General features: G+C 49.3%; 1 protein-coding gene across 1 annotated transcript in view; it reads left to right on the top strand.

The window, feature by feature from the left end:
• Positions 1-921: 921 nt before the first annotated feature.
• The window catches only part of LOC125950994 (connectin-like), a 95,174-nt gene continuing 73,506 nt past the window's right edge, over positions 922-22,589 (top strand). Inside the window, exon 1 of the mRNA XM_049679454.1 lies at positions 922-1,259. The gene's annotated coding sequence lies outside the window, so the exon portion shown is untranslated. The remainder of the gene's footprint in view (positions 1,260-22,589) is intronic.

The raw sequence follows: 22,589 nt of genomic DNA, 5'->3' as shown, positions 1-22,589 counted from the left end.
ACAACAAAATAGCAACAGCGCCAGAGCGCCAGAGTCCAGAGCATCATTTTCCAGCCGTTATTGATTTCCATCGTTCCAGCCAGCCAGCCAGCCAGCACTCGCTGTTTGCTTTCGTCGCTTTGCTTCGGCAACGGCCTTTACGGTTACGGCTAATAAAGTCATGCTTCTGCTGCAAGATCTTGCTGGACCGATAATGCTGGCGAAAACACACCCCACAACTTGTTGCTGGCTGGTGGCTGCTGCTGCTGCTGCTATAGCTGGCCTTCGACATTCGGGTTTCGGGTGTCCCGGTATCGGTTGCACTGCGGCCCCATTTCGCAAATATCTCCGAGAGCGCGCCACGAACACGAGATAATGTTCGGGGAGCGAATGTTCGTTTCTCCGAGAAAGGACATTCCAAGTGCTCGTGAGTTACCGCCACCGCCAGGAGTGCATCCTGTGCAACATGGGGAATGGTGTTGCAGGAGCAGCATAACTTCCCCTCTGGCTACGCTACGTCACATCACGGATGGATCCTGTGACGTATCCTGTGACACCGCAACATGGAGCAACGGGTTTTTCTTTTTACTTTTGCGATTGGCATTGATTTTGGCGCCTTTCGAGCGCTCCAACCGAGTGGTGCCTTCGGACTCCTGGTGCGCCTGTTCCAACAAACGGTCTCGTGTCGGTTATTCGGCGACCGAAAGCTTCGGTTCGGCTGGCAGGAGCGCGAATCATCGTCCTCGTCCTCGTCGTCGTCGTGGCGTTGTGGTTCGGCAGAACAACGTGCCGGACGGCGTGGCCAGTGCCATTGTGCTACCGCTGTTGTTGTGGTGGTGAATGTTTCTCGATCGCGCTGTGACATCCGGTGCATCCGGTCCATCCACGTAATACGTGTTGTGACCGGTTTGGGACCAAGGAAGGTATTGAGTTTGAAGAATGGTCCATCCGTGGGGCAATAGAAGTTCATGTGTATGTGTTTGATTGATCGAAAGGCACGTTGCCGGTTGAAAAGTGATTGACAAATCCATTCTGTGCCGGTAGGAGTTGCCGGAGACACACCAAACGGAGACATCCGGGATTGTTGAGAAGCAATTGAAAGCTTCTGAGTTTGTGCGCCTCGTGTTCGAAATCAACATCGTGATTGTGAATTGAATTAAGTGGTCAGTGACACAAGGCAGGGAGAGAGATAGCGAGTGCATGTGTTTGTGTGTGTGGAGAGAGTGAAAAGTGTGTCAGCAGAATTCAGCAGCAGCAGCATCAACTGCGCATCTAGTAAGGTAAGCGATGAATTCCAACTTCCCGGACATAACTAGAACCTAACGAAGCCATGGTTCTACTTGGGAAAGAGTGTTTAAGCAGCTCGCTCGCAGCAACTGCTGCTGGTGACTGGCTCGTGGCGTGGCGTAGTCCGACCCGATAAGATAGTTAAACTTTCAGTTCAAACCTCACACAGTGCGGAATTTCCAACCCCCCCATTGCGCTTCTGTGTAAGTGAGTTCAAGAAATGCTAAACTTCGCTGTTGCTATCGCTGGGCACAACCGGGGGACATAATTTCAGTCCACTAGCTGCCAAGTGGGCAGTTATTTAGTTTCGGTATCACCAGCGGCCGTCGCCGCGGTGACGATAGGGGACGGAGTGCGATGGAGCAGAGCAACTTCCGCACCAGAAAACACATCGGGAAATAGATTTCGACAAAGCAAGCCATGGGCATGCTCGAGCATTTGTTGTCGGGACTCCCGGTCGGCACTGTCGTCGTTGTCGTCGTCGCAATAGCCGGTTCTAATGCCCGAGTTTCACAGCACGACCATTGAGTGAAGGAAAACTTTTATCCATGAAAAACAGTCCGAGTCCAGCGAGGAAGAGAAGAAGAAGAGGAAGAAGAAGCAAAAGGGAGAGAAAACCCAGTACGGTAACCATCATCACAACCACCGAAGCCACCTTTGATCATCGCACCGTGGCACATCGGGCGCACAAGTGACGAAACGGTTAAAACCGATTCAGAACCCACAGTGGTCGAGGGTCGAGCATCGAAAGCAACACAACTTTAACCCCCGGGCCCCGGTTGCCAGCCTTGTTGAAGGTCGTGATGTACACGAGCATGTTCCGGAGCATGTCGCGTGTGCTATCCGGTCGTCCCTGTATGTGTGCGTGTGTGTGCTTCGAACTTGTTTGGATCACTTACACCGCAAGCTCACCGGCTGGCTGGTACTCGCCTTGTACTAGCTGCTGCCGAGTGGTCAACCGACCGGACCCGGGGAGGGTGGAAGCATAAATATGTTGTTGTTACCGACCAATCCCCTAGAGAGAGAGAGAGAGGAAGCTTTAATGTTTGGGCCAAGCTGGGCGTTAGGCCAGTTCGATTCATTAACCCCCAAACGGTCCACCAATCGATGAATCTACCTACTAGCGGGATAGGGAAATATTGGAAAACTATTTTAAAAAAAGGAAAACTCTCCACCATACAACCCTACATGCCGTTCCCGAATCCCGGGGAAATCAATACCCTTACCCGCATATGAAACCCTCCAGAAGGCCGCATCCTCGAAGTCGATGCCGGAACCGATGGATTGTGGAGTTCCCACGGAAGTACACCCTCGAGACCCGGGGGTGGTAGGAGGTGATGGTGTGCGGTAACATATCCTCGGTAAAGGGTTCAAAAGCCCTTGTTACACCCCTCACCCCCTTCGGCATCCCCTTTTACTGGTTTGAAACATCGTTTTACAGCGTCCTTACGTCCCTGACGTATCCTCCTCGTGGTTGTCGGACTTTCCCCCAAAATACGGCAGGTGCTACTCAATCGCACGTCCCTGGGCCAGGTTCAATAGTTTCAAGCCCCTTTTCCCCCATTTATACATCCGAACCATCGTCCGTGTCAGTGATTTTCAATCCCAGGCGGCGGCGGCGGCGGCGGCGGCGGCGGCGGCGGCGGCGGCGGCGGCAGTGGTTTCCGATTCTCGTCCATAGAAACCGATAAAAGGGGCGAGTTGGTTCGGGAAGTTAAACAAATTATGCAAATCTCGGTTTTTCCTTCTCTCGACTTTTGTTTGACCAGCGGTCAGGGAAGGAGGGAAAAACTTTTTCCACCCCTAACAGTACCTAACGGATAGTTGCTACCTGCTTGTTGAGAACGAAGATGATCCCGGGGAGTCCTCTTCGAGGCCTGCTTCGATGTGGGAAATTCGACGGATTGTGGATCACCGAACCGGCTGCAGGCCAGTGGCTACTAATGTTTTGTTGATGTTTGAAGGCCGAGGACGAGATATTGAGTGCCAACTGGAGGAGCTGCTGCTACTACTTCGCTAAGAGGCTGATTACACCACAATGCCAAATGCAATTATGGTGCCTTGCACCTGAAACGGGACGATGCGATTCACTGTCCTCGGTCCACTCTGCCCAAAAACCACTTAACCCCTAGGCCGTGGCCGTGGTAAGAGCGACACGAAGGATAATTAAACCTCGTTTGCGATAATTGAACGAACGAGAGGGAGCGAGTGAGGGCTCCACGATGGTCGCTCTTCAGCATCTTATCGTCTTCATCTTCGACCGTGGTGGTGGTTCGCCCGTCGGGCACCATTTCGGTTCGCAGCTCGCCGCCAACCAGCCAGCGCTGGCACGGCCGGCCGATAAATCTTCACTGACCGGAAACTAATTTTCCATCTTTCTTCATCCGATGACGGTGCCAGCAGCAGCAACAGCAAAAAGACCGACCGCATCCCTTCCGATCATCATCATCCTCATCTTCTTGTGCTTCGTGCACGATGTCGATGGACTCATCGTTGCGCCCTGGCTTGCATTTATCGAATCAACGCTCCACGCCCTCGGTGGTGGGCTCTGTGCACTTCTTGAAACATAATTTTCCTTTCATCTCTCGGCCACTGCCACTACCTTTCCCTCGCCTCGATGACCGGAGGCCTGCCTCGTTGGTCGCAGGGTTGGCTGCAATTTTCTATCCATTTTCCTTTCGTCCCATCATCGCCTGCACGTTGCTTCGTTCGTATAGAGGGCGAACCGTATGGTAGCGGACTGGAAAGTGAAAATCACTTTCCACAGCATCGTTCCTGTTCCTCTGTTGCTGTTGCTGCTGCTGTCGACGATGATGAAGCGAGCGAGCATCTGGTTGTTCGTTGGTTGTGGTGGAAAACGAAACGCAAAAATTCCATCCGATCCCATCAGCGCGTCAGTTCCGGGAGCACGCTCCTTTCCCGTAAGGGAGGAACCATAATGTGAGGTTAAGCTGGCAGATTGCTCGCGATAATTTATTTGATGAATTTTGTCGGAGCCTTTTGCAGCAGTTTCGAAGCAGCGGTGGATATCGGAGAAGGGTGGCTAAGGTTATTACTTGGCCCCCGGCCCCCGGCCCCCCGACTCAGTCCAGTGGACACTTAATCGATCGGATTGGAGCCGATGGCGCGTTTGCCCGGGGGGCACCGGAAAGCCATGAAACTGGCAAAATATTTAATATTTACGGATGTTTAATCGAAAGTCAACAACGACCGCGACCGGTTCCGGTGTTCCGGTTTTACGCGAGCAGAGAGAGTGAGAGAGAGTGAGAGAGTGCGGCTTGATTTCAATTTCGGGGATCCAATCGAATGTTGCGAACGTGACGCTGAGACTTTCGATCTTCCCGGGGAGGCGGAAGAGAGGTTTTGTTAATTGGTGAAAGCGATACCACTTTGCGGAAGCTGGTGAGCCTGGTGAGTGTGGCGGTTGAGGTGATAATTGGAATTAGGGCGTATCAGTAGCTACTCATCGGGCACGGTCATCGATACCTGGGCCCGATTTCAATGCTCGCAATTATGTTTCTATGCAGTTACGCACCGATGGGATTTGAACATGAAGTTTAACGGAAGCAAATGTGTAACCTGCTTGATGTTTTGTCCCTAAATTTGGTAAAACTGATCATGGAGACGGTTAGATTCCATCTTGCAGACGATTATCGAAAAACATTTTCAATTTTCTTTCTGTGTTAGAGCAACTGGCGTACTGGTGTCCTTGAAAGGAGGTCTGTGTTGGCACTAAGCAATGTAGAACATCATCCAAAGTTTTAGCTATCAGTCGAAATCGCAAAATCTCCTAGGATTTGTGGAAATTGATAATTTCAAAGAAAAATATTGACCTGATGCAGCTGTTGCAGTTCTAAATGTATGCGGCTCTAAGACATACGTGTACTAAATTACATAATGTAATTTTTCAGTAAAATGCAGTGTAAGCATGCTACCAACAACAATTATTGCCCTTTATTAAGTCACAAAGAAGAGTTATTATAAATCATCCTCAGGGTATGCAATAGCGCTTTCAAAATACCACAATTTGTGAGGTTAAGTAGGAACCATCGTAAGGAGCTTCAACACATCGACGACCGTTCTGGCAGCGTAGTATGTCCTGTCATGAATGTCGCGCTGGCAACACTGCCATCTCACAGTGCGGTCAAACAGCGCAGCCTACTAGATCATGGTAGATCCTACCGACGACCAAATTAAAAGTGTAACGCCTGTTTAACCGATTCCATTCTTTGCAATTATGAGAGTGTTTCCTCAGCAGGTCCTCAGCAGGTCCTCAGCAGGTGTGATGCATATAAAAGGATATTAAAGGAAGCATTCGTTTCTGCTGCAACGCCTCCTAATCGACAGGTCATGACAGGGACACTCCAACACCCCTTAAATGCATCTCTGCCACACTATATAAGACTGTTTCTTCTCTCCCCTGGCTGGCAGACATTAATTAAATGTCTGGTACGATGCCACTGAATAAGGGGACTTTGTGTTAGTTTTGTATGGCAAAAATTAACGAGCACCCACCCCACGGGCCACACTGCACCAACCGTTGCGTCTGAGGCCATGTTCACTGTTAGTGCATCACTCCCGAGAACCGCAGGCCGGCCGGAAAGAGAGCGAGGCGCGAGACGCCACAAAACAAAAGCGCCAGCGTCTACGACGTTCCTCCGTCCTGTGCAGCTCCACACCCGCCCGCTGATGCTGGCTATGCTAATGTTTTCAAACGTACATCCACACATACACCCCCACCCTCTATGACCACCACCATCGCATTGTGATGTTCTCGGGCGTAATCTATGACCTCGGTTCAGAAATTATGCAGTCCAGGTCCACCACCAGAACAACCAGACACGCCGACGGCCATAATAATTCAACTTATTTGCAGATACAAACACACACACACGCCCAGTGCTGCACACAACGAAACACCACGTTGAAGCCACTTTCTAGGTCCCTTTTTCCCCGTAATTCTCTCTATCTTCTTGGCCGCCTTCTTCTTTAACGTTATTCGCGAGGCAGCAGCAAAAAAAAAAAACAAGGTTGCTAGACGCTGCTAGCGACGACGACGACGCGATCCGGGTGGGTGAGAGCGTAAAATAATAAAAATTAACTCCGCAGCAGCAGCAGCAGCAGCAACGGAGGCAGAGGCCACAAAAAGATAGCAAGACGAAGCCGTGGCCGAGGCCTCGAAAGCGCAATGTTCGCGATGAAGGCACGGGAAATGTAGTGCACATTAAATTAATAGCCGTGGCCACACGGGGCGAAAACTCTAGCGCAAACGAAAAAATTAATGCCAAAACGGTTTCGCTGAACCCTTACACGCTGTCAATCTTTTATACGTCCGCGGACTTTTTCGCTGAACCCTTGACGCTATCGAACGCTTTATTTACGAAAATGTAGGTTCTTTTCGTATTGTTTTTGCATTTTTAATATAAATATAACAGCAACAGCAACAAAATCGTTAAAAACTGCAAAATTTATTCGGAAATCAACTTCAGCGGCCAAAACACAGATGAAAACAATACGTTTGACATTTCGGCATAAATTTTCGGGGTTTTACCCCTGCCACACGAAGCGAAAACATTTTGGCATTAATGTGCAAATTTGCGCGCAAATTTTCGCTCCGTGTGGCCACGGCTAATGTTTCGCTCATGCTCTGTGTGTGTGTGTGTGTGTGTGCACCGGGTCCTGCAGTGGCCGTGTGAACATACGGATTGCCTGTGTCCGTCCGTCCACCGTCCGACCGAAGCCACGTGCAGCACTGAACCCGCGCCAAACGCCATTCCAAATCGGGTCAAGTAATTCAAAGTGTGCTGAAACCCGCGGTGCACGTCAACCGGTGGTGGTGGTGGTAGTGAGGGGTGTTTCCACAGTCAGCCGACCGCGTCACACGATTCCGCCAGAGAACCGTGCCTTTTTTTCGTTCAGCTTCGAAATATTGCTATCACCGCGACTCGAGTGCGAAAAAAGAAACGAAAAAGAAGGGATTGCCTCTTAGCCGTTGCGCTCTGGCCATAGAATCTGCGAACCAGGGAACTCCGCACAGCGCAGCATAGAATGCGCTGCGCTGCTCTGCTCAATCTCACCTCACCACCGGGTATGGTACCTGTAGGACATCGTAACAGACATACGTCTAATTAAATTTATTTGAAGCCATTTACACGGCAACACACACACCAGGACCGCGTTGCAGTTATGCTGCTGCACTGCTGACTGCTGCATTCCCGCATCCGGGCAGCATTGTATTGTGGGCATCAGCAGCAAGCGGACAGCATCGGTTAAGGCTCGCTCCAGTCCAGATCGCCTTTTGCCAAGTAATTAATTGAAGAAAACATGTTTTGCTTCGCTCCATCCAGGGCTCCGGTTGCACTGGCAAGCAGCACACTCTATGCTTCTTGCCTGTTATTCAGTGTGTGTGTGTTTGTGGCGTAGGTCCAGGTTCTCGGTCTCAAGAATCTAGCGGAGCGAAACACTTCTCCACTGTTGCACTTTAATCTTGCTCCAAGCACCAGGGCACCACGAGGCCAACAGAAGACCTACCACAACTGTGTGCCCGTGCGTGAGGAGCAGCAGCAGACCATAAACGGGAAGGTGGAATGGTGGTGAGGGGTAAAGTGCTGTATCCAGGGATGTAGTTCGCGTGCTCATCGCTCGAGCACGAGCAAAGCTCAAGTGAAATGGAACGTGAAATGAAATGAAAAGCTTTTAACACGAATGTCGTGTGTACGAGTGTGTCTCTGTGTCTGTGTGTATGTGGCCGGTGAGGATCAGCCCAGTTTTTCAGCTCCAGCTTTTGCCTTTTTTCTTTCTTTGAAAACAGTCGGATACCAGGCGTCTCCATCACTCAGCACTCACACCATTTTCCGTCCTCTGGAACACACATACACAAACACACACACAGCGCACACACACTGTGTGAAAGGCGCGGATAGGGGATCCGGTGAAATGAATCATGAAATAGCAAATGTTTCCACAATGAACACGCGGGCCAAAACATGCTGGCAATGGACGGGCGGACGGATGGTCCGTCGCGCCATCCATAACCGGTGACCGGCATCTTCACCAGCCAGGCGCCAGCGAGCGAAACAGAAACAGAAACCGATTCACTCGTCTTTTCTACTCCTTTTACCACCCCGGGGGGTTGAGGAGGATTGAGGACCAGAGAACCACTTTCAGCAGCACCACCGACGACGACGACGACGACGAGACCTTCGCCAGAAACGCTGGAACGGAAAAGATTGCAATTGTCAAGCATGTCAAGTGCCGGCGACCACAACCCGGGAGGGGAAGACAAGGGGTTGTGAAATGGTCCGTATGGTTCTCTCGCTGGATCCTGTTTTATGCTGGCCTAGGTCAAGGCAACGGAGAGTCCAACAACACTCCCCAGACGCCCAGCAGGAGGAGTAGAAGAAAAAGTAGAAGAAGTAGAAGAAGAAGATTCGGATTCGGACTTGTCTTTTGGTGCGAAGACGACCCTGACGGACCCCCCTTGAAACCCGTTCCGTGGGTTTCGGTTTCAATAAATAAAACCGGACAGCGTTATAAATTCTCGCGCCCGCGCGCGTCACTCACACACACAGACACGGTGACGACGACGACGATGAGGACGACCACAACTTGAAGGAGTATCGATGCTCGATGAGAAGTATCGGGTTTGGAGGTAGTTCCGAGATTTTAACGACTTCAGAGTTAAGACAGAGAGACGGGAAGAACGAATCTTGACATTGTGACAAGCTGCTGCTGCTGCTGCTACTTCGATTCAGTAATCTTATAGCTCGATGAATAACTCAATAACGAACAAAGGAGTGCGCGGAACGACGCCATCTTGCATTGATTCAATTGCTGTAGTGTGTGATATTTTCCTTCGAATTTTCGCCCTCCCGGAAACTGCTGCTACTTATCTGTGAATGTTCCAGAATGCCCCGGATCAGTGTGTGATATGATGACAAAGAGAAAATCTTTAAAGTTTCTCCGTACGTTTAAAGAGTAACAGGACGCATCGTTGGCCAAAGGGTGCGCTCGGCCAACCAAGAGAAGAGCACCAAATGATGCTTCATTTTTCCTCCAAAAAACTTCTTATCTCAACTGGCAAACGATGCGCCCAACCCAACAACGGGTACCCAAAGGCCAATCGGTTTGCATTACAATGTGGCCAACGGCTTTAAGCCTTCCACCACCACCACCACTGGTGCACTGGCCATGGCGGATGAATTGATTCCTGAGCCCCACTCTCCACCTTCCCTGACTGAACGTGCCGCTGCTTCTGGGACAATTCGGGCTCGGTCAGCACCGGGGGACTGGGTCGGTTGGTCGGTTAGTTGGAATGCAGCTCTCTTGAATGAAATACTGCGCTCCACTTATCGGCTTTATCAGCCATTTGTTGGCCCGTGCCAACCGTGGTGCGTGGTTTCTGCAGCATCCCCATTCGACGAGCAGCGACTTGGGACTTTAATCCAACACATTTCTTTTGCTTGCTTGCTCTTGCTCGCTCTCTCTTGATGCTGGTAAAGTGAAAAAGCCGACATAGAGGGTACGTTGCAGCAAGAGCTATCTTCCACTTCAGCAGCAGCAGCAACGGAACACACACACACACACCTGGTCTGGTTCGCAGGGATCATGATGCAGGATGTTGAGCTACATTCCGGTATCCATTCCGTTGCTTCCGTACCGTACGAACGGTCCAGAGTCCGGGTTGCGAGTGCAATCGTTTCGATTTCTTCCGGTGGTGGCTTCCGGTGCCAATGCCGGTGCCACCGGTGCTGCTGCTGCTGCTGCCACGGGTGCTAAGAAGCAATCCGCTTCGTACGTCAATCGTATCGATCATCGCAATGGTGCAAGGTGCAGCAGCGTTGAACGTGGAACGCTTCTTGAAGTCCGTCGTCCGTTGTCGGTGGTTCAAATGGTTCCAAATGATTCCGAATCATCGTCAGGCGAATGTACCTCTCCTTCCTTTTTTAGGAACACACACACACACAGGTGAGCCGAGCATTGTGCCAGAGCAGATCGAGGAGCGGTTCGTGCCGGAGAAAAACGGTCGTGGCATGACGTGGAGGGTGCTGTGCTATTTGCCCAACGGATAATTTACCACCGAATCTCGGCACAGAGCATCATTTCTCAACTCTGGCGTACACCGGCACACACACACACACACATAGAACCATGCACACCATCCAGAGTAGCACGAAACGCTGATGCTGCTTGGGAAAAGGAGGATTTGGGGAAGTGGAATAGGGTATTGCCAGCACCGATAAGCCCTCCCCTGGCAGTAGCAACGTCGCGAACTTTGCTCTTTTCCTCTCTTCCCCCTCTGCCTCTTTTCCTCTCTCGCTTTCTCGCGATTTTTGACGGATGTAGAGCAATGCTCTACCAAAGACATGGGGACTTGGGCATGAGGCACACATCGAGCGCGGATTCACCGCCAGGCCAGCTCACGATGCGATGCAGTGGCTGCTTTGATCAATATTCATAGTTACACCGGGCAACGCGGCATGCTTCGGTTTTTGGAATACATTCTTTTTGGAATAAGATACTTTACCAATTTTTCTTTTATACAGTTTAGCTAGTATTTGTTATAAGACAAGATCGTCAGTAAGTATAAGGTGCAAGATTTGATACTCTACTTCGAGAAATCCGACGTACGCATAATTTAACTTAAGCAGCAAACGGAAAGCATCGCATTTTCTTAAAGCTGTATTGTCGATGATAGCTTCAAGCTGAACTCGTAATTAACTCCTTTACCTTTACCCTGGGTCGTCATTGTGTTCCCCATCGATAAGACGATTTCAAAAGGATGAAACCACTCAGGATATCCTTGCAGTCGAAAGCAATTGACCGGATCCATAACAATTTTCTTTCCAATTATCGATTCAATGCAGAACATCTAATTGGACTCATAATTGATGATGATACCATGAGAGCATGATGAGAGATGAGTGGAGTGTCATAAATTTGCATGAATACCTCATTCATTATCGCCGTCTTCATGTCCAGGTCAGCTATCATTCCATTTTTTTCTACTGATTAAGGGTTGAGGAAACATTTTCTGAGTTTCTCTCGAATGCGAGTAATCCAACTAAAGCTACAGCTTCATTTTATGGGCGTTTGGAGATAAATAATTAATAAGCTGATTGTCGTAAATCCAGTTCGACAACATTGTTGCAATGATTGTCTTCTAGTGTAACTGTTGCTATGAATAGCAAGCAAAGGAAATAAAAGAATCTTTCAATTAATTATTTGCATCAGTTAATTATTGCTGATTTCGAAATTCCCTCAAACATTGCTTCACAATTAGTCGCCCAAAAATGCCTCCACCAGCGCTCGAAGCACAACCAATCGAAGGATGAATGTTACTAATTTGTCTCCATTCCCTGTGCCACCGCCACCGTAGATCCTTTATTGTCTCGAAATGCGCTCCAATACAAGTTTAAAGGTCTGCATCATTCACAGCACTCAACGATCGCTTCCGTACATCCGGCAGCGACACTCCGCCGTGTGGACGTGCAGGACGTGCAGTGTGCCGTCAATCAATCCGGAATCCGGTTCCCGTATCGCACGCCACGCCACGTATCGATACTCGATTGCTTTGCGCACCTTTTGCCCTTAATATGTCTCTAATTCGATCAGCGACCACTCAAGGGACTGCTTGTTTGTGTCCGTGTCCGTGTCCGTGTGTGTGTGCGGGATCTTCGATGCCCGAGGATGGCAGAGCAAAGCTTGTAAATAACTTTATTTGCGCCGCAATTTGATCTAATCATAGAATGTTTATCCGCTTCTCCTCTTCCTTTTCCACCCACCGTCCAGCTGGCCACCGTAAAGGGGTCAGGGAGCATCGCGCAACCCCTCGACGACAAATTTGTTGCAAACTCAATTGACCCATCGGCATCGTGTTCCGACGGTCGAACCGCCCGCCCCCCAAAGAGAGAGACCAACGACCGACTGTTGGCCATAAAATTGTGATCATTCTCCCTTTCCCCTTTTCCTTCCAAGTATTCACCCCACGCGCGCGCGTGGGTCGCGATCGAAGGTCGATGTTTGCGGAAGTGTCCTTTTTTTCCTCTACTTCTCGCCATCGCCATTGTGTCGTGGTAACCTTTCGCGTGCCCGTGTTCGGTTCGGTCGATTAGCAGGCCCCCTCCCGATTGTGATCAAACAAAAGTGAAAAGTCACTTTTCCAGGCCACCCGCCAACGTCTGCTGGCCCCGAATAGATAAACAGCACAAACACAAAGACAAAAGGGGACAAGATGACGCCAGCGGGCCGGTCAAAGTCATGCAAAGCGGCCTTACTGCCCGTCGTGGTCGACTTGGAGACGCGGGCTACTTGGATGATGATGTTTCAATTTGCTTTCAATCCGTCAGACGATTCGCGGTCGGTGTTCGATTCGTCCACAGGTCCACTAGGTAACGGCCTGGTGAAAGTGAAAGGGACCCGATACTGTCTCGACTAAGGGCTGGCCAGGTTTGACCGAGGCTAATTTTACTCCCAGGAGAATGGCGACGGCAGAACGGAACGGGGACGGTCGATCCGGAATCAAACGGTTTATTAATGGGCTGGCTAATGGAAAAATAATTCTCCAACCAATTCTCCTCCATTCCTCGGGGGTCTTTTCTCCTTCCCCGGGGGATGGTCTCTGCCTTGTTAACCACCAGAGCTTCTCCATCGTCCTTCGGAGTCGCAGGAAAAACGTCCCTTTTTGTGGCTTCTCTTTGCCTTTTTTTCCTGTTCGTAGAAAGCCAGGTCACTCCACTCACTCAATATGTTTTATCGCTACCGGCAGCTGGCTGGATTGGCCTCCCCATCCCTTCGGCCAACCGGTTCCACCAGGTAAAAGGACGTCCCCGGTTCTACTTAGTCCGTCCTTTCCTCCTGGCTCTGTGTTGGTGTTTCTGGTTCTTCTGCAAAAAGGCGAATGCGTTCCATTCCGTTTCACGAAGCGTCCGATCGAAGCGTTTGTTTTGGGTTCTCGCAACACACACACACACACTCTGGGGGGGAGGAGTACACAGAAACAAAGAGGAAGGTCCTTTTATCCTTGCGAGAGTATTCTTGACCACAAAAAAGGAATTCGAATGCCGGTGGTACCTGCCATCGAACGGACGGATGGACGTGTTGCTTTCCGTTCCGTCGGTCGTTTCGTTTCGTTTCGTTTAGGTGGCCATTTGCACGCCCTTCCCTGGCCAGCTGTGGATAGCGTAATTTTCCGCCGTTTCGTGTTGTTGCTCGTGGTCGGTCGTAGATTGACACAAATTAATACTAAAATTGCGTGTCGCTGTGTTGCCTACTGGCTGTTGCTGCTGCTACTGCTGGCTGTTGGTAGTCGTGCCTTCACGTTCGCTTCGTCTGACATTTTGGGGAAAGACAGAGCGTGCCTTGGAAAAAGGGGAAAACTCTTGAGAAAGTTTCGTCTTTTTCCTTTTGTTGTTTTTTTTTGGTTTCGTCTCGCCATGGGGTCCCTTTTGCTTTGTGTTAGTCACGAGCGTGGTTCTCTGGTTTTAGCTTTAACTTTCGCTCTTTTTCATTGCCACTTTGAGGGACCCTTTCCAGGGCCTTCCTCCCCTTCTTTAAGCTGCGATCCAACAAACGACAAACCGTCGCGAGGTCGCGTCCTGCTTATCAAATCCCTGCGATCGGTTTCGAGCGTCTTTCCGGCCGTCATTTTGTTTGTTGTTTTCCACCGAAATGGATGGCATGATGGCGTACGTCGAGGTGTATTTAGATGATCATTGTCGTAACCAGCCAGCCTTCAACCAGCAACGAAACTTGTCAAACGAATTTGTGTTGCAAAAGTTTTTTATCAAAAGCAAAAGCGATCATCTCGATCACCTCGAGTAAAGCGCGTGCCACGTGCCGCATTGTACACACACCCAAACCACCCCGCTCGTGTTAATGGTTTATTTTTATTCGAACACATTAACCCCCCTCTCCGACAGTCGAAACGGGTTGCGAAAGTATGCCCTTGGAAATGGTGGCTGGCAGGAGCTGTTAAGGTCTTCGGTGGTCCTTCCCTCGCCTTTTTTTACGACTCCAAGAAAGGACGCCAGTGTTGTAAACAAACAACGAAACGGGTAATCACTGTCCCGGTGCAGGAAGAAGAAGGAAGCGAACGAAGTGAAGGGAAATGACTATGAAGATGACAATGGTGATGAGTCTGGGGGCGGTGGGGTGACGACCTTTTGCGGGGCGACAATATGGCCGTGAAACGATTCGCTCGAGCGAGGGGGCGCCAAATGAAAAATTCTCAAAACGACACTCAGGGCGGGGTGGTCCGGAAATGGGGGATGGTAAAGGGGAGGCCCAGGTGAGTAAAAGAATGAGTTAATTCCATGGAAACGGTTGCTGGAACCTACGGGTACTTTCACTTTCGGGTAAGGACTTGTTGATTTGCGTGTGTTCGGAGGGAGTCAAATCATACAACAAAAGCGTTTCGGATTCATTTCGATGAGCGCCGGGCGGCACCACCACCACCACCACCACCATCATGACCTCTTGATAAACTCGCTTTTTATGGTACGAGCGATGGAACGATCACGTAACTCGTTACGCGTTACGCGACTTGTAACCACTTGATGTTCCCCCGGCACACACACACACACGCACACATGCCCAGGGGCGCTATTGGTGACACGTTAATTAAATTCTCCTGGTGGGTTGAAGGTCATTGTGCAGAGGCGGGGAGTGTGCAAAGCAATCAATTGTAGAATTCAAATGTTATCGCAGAAACCGGGTGACGCACCGATGGCGACGGTTGCTGAGACCCGTTTTCGATGCCCGTAATTTCTTCGGAAATTTCTTTCGGTCGTAAAATTGCAGATTTCATGCTCAATGCTTTTTCTTTTGGGGGGAGGGAGGGAAAATGAGGGTTTGCAGTGTACCAGTGAGCGGTGTACGATGGAAGGTTATGATAGGTTATTGTTTCTGATAACGTTATCAGTATGGAAGGGTTTTCGAATTACTTTTCTGTACACGGTTTGTTCGATCGAAGCCATAAATTTTTAAGTAGCAAAAGTATGAAGCAACTGATTTCCGAAAATCGTATTTGGTCGTGTTTTTTCAGACCCATCAATAATAAGAGATTGCTTTTTCGATTTTATTCGAAACCGATGTGGGGCTATCGCTTGAGATAGACATGTGCCTCAATGGAGGTCGATTTTTCGTCTTACCAAATATTAATTGGGGAAACCAAAACAACGATTTGCAAAAAGCTTAAGAAAAGGAGACTCCAAATTGAGTAAATAAACCCACCCAGTAAACATTATATTATTATTCATGTTAATTAGTTCTAACAATTTGGTTCCATTTAGATGGGAAATAAATACAACTTATGATCGATCAACGAAATTATTTGATGCCGGTTTACTCTGTAGTGGTAAATCACAATAAACAAAATTTCCTATAACGATTAGGTGTCACAGGATCGATAATATTGAAACTCATATTGTGAACGACGATCTGTCACCGAAAAAACATAGTAGTCAGAGTCAAAAGAGATTCCAAGAAGTTGTTACAAGCATATTTTCAAAAAGTTTTGCAACTTTTCCGGCAACATAGTTCAAACATAGTTTTGATTCATTTCGAAAAAGAAATAACTGCCACATGCTTCATGCGAAAAGTGGCTACCACGAAAGAAAATGTTACTTCCACTTTCGCCATGGACAACTCTAACTTTCGGTCAGAACACACAGCGTCGTCAGTAACTGGGCGAACATTCCCGGTTCTCCATCAACACTGAATGCCACACAGTTTTTTTTTTACCAGGAAACGCATTTCCTCCGCACGCGATCACGTCAAGTGCGCATTCCACGATTGACCCGGAGAAGCGCTTCTTCCCTTTTTCAAACTTTTCATACTGGATACTTCATACTGATCGCAAACTTTCAACAGTTTGTCGCTAAAGTTGTGTGAGTGTGCGAACATGTTGATAAAGTGTTCAATTTTTCGTGGACTAACGAAGGGTTTTAACTTGCTTGCTTCACACAAGCAAGAGTCAAAGCAAAGGTTCGAGAACGCTTCGCTTTCCAACTCTTCATCTAACCTCACGATTTCACATCAGACAGAGATACCCGGAAAAGGGAACGAAAAGCTCGCGATGATGACAAACTCCTTGCAGTGGAAATTCTACCCCAAAAAGCGGCGGAAAATGAGGGAAATGATGCAATGCAAAAATGAATTGAGAAAAAAAAACTACGAAGGAGACCAGCTGCTAGTGGCCTGATGACCAGAGCACCACCATCCAGTTTAATGAACAATCATTAATTACAGGCTGATTGTGTTTGTGTAAGGCAACTCGTTTCACACACACACACACACTCTCTCTCTCGTCTCTCTCTCCTCTCTCTCTATTGAAGGTCACCTGCGGGTCGCTCTTTTGTCATGCTCGCGAGCATGCTGACGCTCATTAAAATTATGTATCCAATACGCCCCAATCCATCCATCGGGACTGGTGCCGGGCCAATCCGAGGTCATCATCTACCCAGTCCCCGGGGCACTGTGGTCACTCCGCTTTCGAACCCATCTGCTGATGGAATCCACCATCAGCTTTTTGGGGGGGGGGGCATTTTTTTTTCTCGGAGATCCATTTTGGATATCGACATCAACAACGCCGCCCCTGGCGATGCCAAAATGACGGTGGCGCCGGTCGCCCGGGGGTCCGGGTGTCCGGGTTGCAGGGAAAATTAATTAATTATAATAAAATAACGCGAGCAAATATCATTATTATGCTGGAAATTGATAACGGATATGCTGCGTGTGTGTGTGTGTGAGGGGACCAGCATCCAGCACCTCGCATCGAAGCAGAGAGTTGGAGTCATCGGAACAATGCATGACTATGGTACTGGCCACCATATTTGTCCGCTGCAGCAGCTGCTACTGTCGAAGATGAGGCCCAGGATGATGATGATGATGATGACGAGAATGCCGATGCCGGCACTATGGCATTACAATGGAGCATGCAGGCAGATTATGACCGCCGGCCAGACGTTCGCTCTTGGGGTCCCGTGGCCCCTGGCATCATCTGGTCCCATTGGTGGGGACGCTTCGGCAACAACAACAACAACAACAACAAGCTGTTGGTTGCGTCGTGCCGTTCCAAAGCAAACAGACGGCAGCGAATGCAAGGTGGGGTGCATGGTGAGCATCGCTGCATCGTCATCGGTACCGGGAATGGAAATCCCAGATTAATTGGATGCAGAATCCGGCCCCACCTCCCATCCACCCATCCCCTTGGGTCGATGCCCTCCAGTTATCGAAATCGAACAATACACGCACCGGCTGCTGATACGCGGCCAGCCAGCCAGCCAGCAGCAGCCAACACAACGGCATCGACATCGGTGCATCGGAGTATCATTTGTCTTCTTCGAAAGGAACGCTATGCTGGCATGCTGCAGGCTGCAGCACAACCGGTCACACACCACCCACCGGTCGGTAGCCCCACGGGACCACCAGGCACCACCAGGTCTCTCTCGCTCTCTGGCGCGCTCTCTCTCTCTCTCTCTCCAGCAGCGAGCAATCTGCAATTCCGATTTCGATTCGCATCCGATCGGGATTCCGGAATCGGCGAAGGGGTCGAAAAGCATGACGGTGAGGAGGGGAAGGGATGAGGGTGATTATGCGGTGCATCTTTGTTCATTATGAACTAATAAAATTTATCATTCCAATCCCAGAACTGACGTGGCATCGGAGAACCTTCGTAGCAGTGGCGAGTGCTTTGGTTGATTGTGTGCCACGAGAAGGAGAGAGAGGGAGAGAGAGCGACCCGGGAGGAAGGGAGAAGATTGACTAGGATCATCATCACCATCATCATCAGTAGCAACTGATGTACATCATCTTTTATTCCGGCACGTGGCCAACCAACGACCGAGGCCACGATGGTGGTTCCAGTATTTGTGTTGACGAAGGAACTCGTCGGTCAGATTTTCAGGAGGGCGGATTTCCGAAAACCAAACAACACGCTAAATGGGCCAGGGAGGTTGAGGAGGGCAGGGCAGAAGCGGAGGGATTTAATCGGTTGCAATCGGTCTAAAAGGACAACCAGACGCTAACTAACTGGACTTTGGAAAGGGGTGGTGACCAGCGTGGCAGGTCTATTTGCTGGTAAATAATAGAATATTTGCACATCCAGTCCTTGTGTTTATCTTGTTCATTTAGAGACCAGCAAATGATCCTGCAGTGGTGTGCACTGCTCAAAGCACGAGCTGCCGATTGGTTCTACCTTTCTGCTTTTCCTCAAGGCTGGATTCAAATCACAATACGATGCTTTTGCTTCTTAATTTTCTTGTGTTCAAGAACTTTAAGGTAGATGGTGGATAGTGCATGTTTAATTCTAAGGATACTATGATCCTTCTAGCTTCAACACGCTTTAGTTTATTCGAACTAGTTAAGTCCTCATTTTTAGTCCGATCTGATCCGAAATTCCGAGAAAGAGATGGAAGGAATGGAGACCAAAAGGGGCGATACAAGTTCCCCTACTTGTAAGCATCAAGTCAGGAACATCCAACAAATATAGGTAGCTGTAATCAATCGAAATAGACAAAATGCATCACTTGAACTATGTTTTTTTTTGGAAATTTGTTTAAAATGTAACGATACCCATCGCTGAGAGCAATGCTGCTTTTATAATGTTCATTAACTTCTACTACGAGGTTGAAACTTCATCAAAACATTCACAGGACAGCTTCTTTCTAAGCAAGTGCTTATCGTTAAAAAGTTCAACTGTCAAATACTGAAAACGAAACCGGATTCGAAGCCACAAGTGTTGCCATAGCAACAGCTACCAATTACGCTTGATAGCAAATTATTTGACTTAAACACAGTGGTCAAATTTCGAACAAAATTATACACTAAATTCAAAGCTGTATGCTCCAAATCGAATAGATTGTGAGTATGGTCGAGAAGCTAGTCTGGAATTCATAGGCAATTAAGTTACTTTTCATGACGATTAGCGTCATTCTATTTTTTTAATTTAATCTAAATTAAAAAAAGGCCGCATCGCTCACAGTGTTACCATTTCCATCCAAACAGCAAGTTACGTTGCGATACGAACCTCACGCAAAACAAACATTTACTGACCCGTAAGATCGTTTTAATGATACCGCATAAACACACACACACACACACACACTCACAGTGGCACGCTGAACACTGATTAACAAGTTCATCCCACGTTCCCATGAACCAGCGACCCCCTCGCCGCCATCAATCACTGTAACGATGATACACCGATAAGGTGAACCGCAAAATGATATTCCATCGATCCACCGGTCGCGTGGTCCGTTCGCCACGTCTGTCACCAAGGTCACCAGGACCAGCGGACAACCCGCGGATCGATGCGTGAAAATCCCAAAAACATCGCTTCAATCACGGCAAAAGGATCACTTCGATTGCTGCTCCTAGCATCGCTGCGATGATTCGCTGCGGTTGCTACCGACCACGTGCAAATGGTGCCCATTCGGTAACGACCCGCACGCCGTCACTCCGTTCCTCTTTACGGTCGGTCGGTGGACTACCACCACCAGTGCGCCACCATTGCACGGATCGCGGGCAAATTAATTTTTGAGGTTTTTGGCCATCGGCCACCGTCCGTCCGTCCGTGGCCGGTTTTAGTGTCGGGACACTTGACAACAGATTCAGAGCTCGGCGCTGCGGTCGGTGGTGGTTTTTTTGGCGCGGACACAGAAACCTGGTGGCCAGCCGAGCCCGAGGCCGATCATTTGTTGATGATTCCATTTTCCGGGTTCCCTTCTTTCCGCGTGTTGTCCCTCTGCCGATTTTCGTGACGGGTTTCTGCCGGTTGGTCAGCCATCAAAGAGCGATCAAAGAAGGCCACGGGATACGTTGCGATACAACCGACACACACAGCGCGATGATGGCCGCCGCATAGTGACGGAGTGGATGGCAGAAATAATAATAAAAAAAGAACACTGCAACTGGAGTACGCGTGAAAACTGCATCAATTGTCACACACACACAGACACAGATACGTACGTGCACACGAGAGACAACCAGAGTGCAGGAGACAATCAGCAGATGCACCACCAGCAGCAGTAGCAGCAGCAGCAGCAGTGGATCGAGCATTACGCAGCGCTCGAAATCAGAAATAATTACGCGACGCCATCACCAACCCGTGCGTGTGTGTGTGTGTGTGTGCCAGGGCTGTTGGTGAATAATTTAATTGAATTCACAAATTTTGCGCGACCGGAAACCGACAGCCCATGCAGCAGCAGCAACAGCAGCGACAACAGCAACGCGAGAGTCAAACTCGAACACTTTGAAAGCCAAACCGAGCTGACCACGAGCAATGGCTCGTGAGCGAGCTGCACTCCCACCCACGGGCACATCTGATGATCAACCTTCCGAAACCCCACCCTCACTCCCACCCCTTCGGTCGAACCGGAAGTGGCCAGTTCGGACCGGTCAGCAACATTAAATGGCCGCGAGTGGTGATTCGGGAACTGCGTCAAAATCACACACACCCCCCACCACCACCCGGGGGATATCGCTACCGCCATTAGCACGCACCCTCTTTTATCCCCTCCCCCTCCCCGTTCTACCCTTCATAGGCGGGGTGTAGCGTGACAAGTGACACTTTATAAATTTTGAAAATTAATTAAACTTCGTTTTTAATTAAATCGTGCCCCTGGCCTACTGCTGCTACTACTACTACTAGCGACTGGCGACTGGCGAGTGGCCTAGCCCTGGCCTAGCCCCCAGCACCGGTTTGGCCAAAGCGGTGGCACACGGGAACCAAGCACCAAAGCCCCGGGATTATGCGAGCGGACGATCGGGCGACACATGGTGTGTGGATACGCGGTGGATGAAGCTCATGGCGGCATCCGGTTCCGGATCTGCAGTCTCTTCCCCCTTCGTGGGGGGATGGTGATGAATCGGAAAATGCTTTTGTGGAGTTTAGCGAGCGGTTCGACGGTCCCACCAGACCTGCCTGGTGATGATGCGTAAAAAGCCAAGCCCCGTGGCCAATGAACAACCCTCCCCTCGGCCCCGGGCCCGGACACATGGGGGTGTGACATCGCGCCTGTGGCCGTTCGGTGGCCCTTTCCCCCCGATTTGGTGGTTGGAGGCTAATCCCAGGTGTTTACATATTTTAGGCTTTATTAAGCATTAATTTTCACCTTCACGCAACACGTCCGGATGGCAGTGTTGCCAGCCAGTGAGTGTTTTTGCTCCCGTTTAACGCCGATGTGCTGTTTGACCAATTGACGGAACGGGAAAATTATGTTTCTACAGCAAGCATATAACGTTGTTTTGCGGCCGTCTGCAACAGGAACAGCAGCAGCAGCAGCAGAAGAACGAGAGGAAGAGAGATTAACATTAATTATGCTGCGATGTCCCAGCGATGGTGTGATTGATTTTTCGATTGGATTGGAGGGCGGATTGAACATTGATTCGAGTGTTTTGCTTGCGGTTTTATGGATCACGGCCGGTCCTGTGCCTTGATGTGCTGTCATGCTGTGACGCGTGGAGCTTAAAATTTGAAGCAAAAATACACGCACCGCACACAACAAGCATCCTTCACTGGGGCGGGCACGGTACGTGCTGTCCTGGCCGCTGGTTGTGGAAGCGGGGAAACGTTATTATCATAATTTGCCCGCATGGCAACAGGAACCGAAACAGGAACAGGAACAGAGGGTACTTAATGCAAAATATTGCATTAAATTTCGCTAGATGAATTAGGCGTTACGCGAGCGCCAGTTCATCGGTCGACAACATCATGAATGCTTATCGTCGGCACCGAGTAGGCCGGGATGGGTAACAATATGTTCCATTTCGTGTGCCGGTGTGTCCCGGTATACCGGTGTGTACGGTTGCATTTGCGATATGGCGTTGTTATCATTTCGCAGCAAATAACATGCAGCAGTCCACTCGGTTGGTGTGGTTTATGTTTTGTTTGGTTTTGGGGACAGGAAGGTTGCCTTTCAGGAAGCCAATAAAACAAGGTCCCTGTTGTTTGCTCGAATTGCACGTTGAATAGAATTGTGCGTATATGTGCACGCTGTCCGGGAGTATAGTGCAGATTATGAAGCCACGGGAAGGGGTATTGTTTATGGTGAAGAGACAGAAGGAGTGCATGTATTTATGGCACGTGCACTCAGCACAAAGGATTAACCGGCAGCATAATGCGTGACAACGCGAGAAACGAATTGATTAATAACAAACAACAACATAGTAAAGTACTTTCCAAGTGAAATAAAATGGAAAACAAAAGCAGGATCGAACGGAAAGACAGAAATCAATATGCTAAAAACATAATAAAGATATGTTGAACACAAAGGCACCGCATTCTGATAACGCAATGTACACAACTGATAATTCGCCGTTTT

The sequence above is a fragment of the Anopheles darlingi genome, chromosome 2 (genome assembly GCF_943734745.1).
Source record: "Anopheles darlingi chromosome 2, idAnoDarlMG_H_01, whole genome shotgun sequence".
Classification (NCBI taxonomy): domain Eukaryota; kingdom Metazoa; phylum Arthropoda; class Insecta; order Diptera; family Culicidae; genus Anopheles; species Anopheles darlingi.
This window is presented reverse-complemented; position numbering and strand designations above follow the sequence as displayed.